Here is a 2,584-nt window from a genome sequence, read left to right as displayed (position 1 = left end):
CTGTCAGGGTGTTGGGTATCAGGGTGAATGAATGGCAGCGCCGCCTCACTGTTTCCACAGCTGCTGCCTTCCTTCGCCCTGTGCGAGCAGAGGAAGAAACACAGGCCTCTGTCAAAACAAAAGTCCTCAAACCTGTTCCTCTCGCCGAGTCAAGAGGGCCATGAGAATATTTTTCCTACGCCGCAATTGTGAATGCTCCCAAAACTGTGCCTGGGGCCAGTCACCGATATAAATGGCCGTTCTCATCAAGCCACGGGTGGCGCGGAATGAGAGTCCCTGCTGGGAAAGAATGTTTGTCCCATGTTAATCTACAGTGTGTGTGTGTGTGTGTGTGTGTGTGTGTGTGTGTGTGTGTGTGTGTACGTGCTTAGGTTATCTTGGCCATTCTAGAGGAAACGGAATGGAGGGGAAAAGTAAAACAGACCAGGAACAGTGCATAGGTCCAGGCTGCTTTGTCTTAACTCTGGACAGGATCTCTATTCCTCTGACCATAATGGAAGCCTGGGCTAAAAGATCATGGTGTGGCAGCACCTGCGTTAACACCAGTTGAGGGTCCCTGCACTAGCTGATAAGACCCCCCCCCCCCCCTCCAGCCTCCCACCAACCTCCCCCTTTACTTGCTAAAGGGTACAAGCATTTCCTGACCCAGTTTCTGTGTGTCTCCTCACATTACATCACTGCTCCAACCCCTGGGTCCAACCTTCAGCCTCCTGACCACCCCAGAGCATAGGACTTGTGAAAGATGGAGGTCAGACAGGGGATTGTAAATTCACACACAGCGCAAACTCCTCCTTTGTAACAACCTCCATCGAACACACACTCTCTCTTGACACTCCCCCCCTCTTCTCTCCCTCTCACACCTGTTTAACAGGGAAAATGTGTGTGTGATTTATTGCCCCTGGGCTTTCAGAAAACCCACATCTTTTCCATATGGTCTCTCATCCACTCCAAAGTCGAAGGAGAAGACTCTGGATGAAGTGTTTAGGGAGTGCACTCTTCATACTTTTTTTTTTCCAGATTATTCCACGAGGCTTCTGTAGCTGTTTAACAGAGCACCACCACCCAGCGCTCCCCCCCGTTGGCGGGGTATAGTCTCTGGCACGTGGTGGGTCCAACGTGAGATGGAAGGGCGGGCGAGGGAGCGAGCAACGCGGAGGGGCCGCGGCTCAGAGGCCTCCCTACCAGGTCTCCCTCCCATCGGGGGAGGCGCTCCCAAACGTAAAACAGAGCGCCAGATTGGCAGCTCGCTGCTCGAAGAAACACGATGTCTTGTAATGCAAGTCAAATAACCCGTAGCCTAGGTTACACATCAAACTGTCAAGAGAATATCCATGCCTCTGGCAACGGAGTGAATAATTCAAACTTTCACAAACACGACCATTTGGAGGACATAAGTGGGGAAAAGGGTCCCCGGGGAGACTAAAACGGTAAATTAAACTATTAAGAGGGCACTTTCACACCGGCACTGGAAAAAACATGGAAGCATGGAGAGAGCATTCCAGAAGAAACGTAATAACGCTATTAAAAGTATGGTTATTGTAGGCCTATGGTGACAGCTGAGCTGGTGTGAACAAGGGAAGAAAGTGCAAAAATGTAAATTACATAATGTCAAGGCTTTCAAAATGATATAATGTGGATCGTTTTCCTAGCCTGCACTCGTAAAATAATTCTTTATTATAGTGTTGACATAGTTTAATATTTAGATGATGTTTAGGTTTTGTCTGTATAGCCTACAGAAAAATTGTATAGCAAAGTCAGATAAAGTATGTTGTTGTTGATCAGTGTAGCCAGGTTTGTCTTCAGATTTATTGGGTCCCTGAAGAGAATTTCTCCTCTCTTTCTCTTAGCTCTCTCTCTACCTGGAATGTGTATCTGCATGAAGTATTGTGTGCCAAGGTAGTTTCATGGGTCATTTTTCCTCGGAGGAAAAAAAGTGGTAAATTTTGATAACAGCTCTTGACTATTTGACATTGTTTTGTAGTCTGGATAAACTATTTTTCCAGAAAAAAAACAAAAACTTTCAGTGTGGCTCTCTCTTTTGTGTGAGTGACACAAAAGTACTCATTTACACAGAGATGACCATTCAAGCATATAAAAACAAAGATAGCTTATAGATCTTATGGAGTGTATTATTACCTTACAACAGTTACATAAATCTGTTTTCCCCTGAAATTGATTACAGTGTTTTGTTGTGGGTACACGGCAAGTGTCCTCGTCCCCCCCCCCCCCCCCCCCCCCCCCAGTGTCTCTTTTGTGCGGCCCCTCCCTGAGCACCGGGTCCTTCTGCGGGGTTCCAGTGAGGAGACGCCCCACAGGGCTGCGCAGGAGCCGCAATTAATGTCAAGCAATTGTTCAGACGAGGCCTTTCCCATCCTCACATGAAAAGGAAACAGGAAAAAGGAACTTAAACTCCCAGCGCCTGGACAGAGGAGAGGCGCGGGGGGGGTCAGTCAGGGAATACAGGCAGAGGGAGGGGACAGCAGAGAAAGAGAGAGAGAGAGAGAGAGAGAGAGAGCGGCAGCAAGAGAGAGAGAGGGAAAGGGAGAGAGAGAGCGGGAGGGAGGGAAGGGAGGGAGAGAATTTC

This window comes from Sardina pilchardus, chromosome 14, assembly GCF_963854185.1.
Source record: "Sardina pilchardus chromosome 14, fSarPil1.1, whole genome shotgun sequence".
Lineage (NCBI taxonomy): Eukaryota > Metazoa > Chordata > Actinopteri > Clupeiformes > Clupeidae > Sardina > Sardina pilchardus.
The sequence above is the reverse complement of the archived record's forward strand: the minus strand, read 5'-3'. Positions refer to the sequence as shown.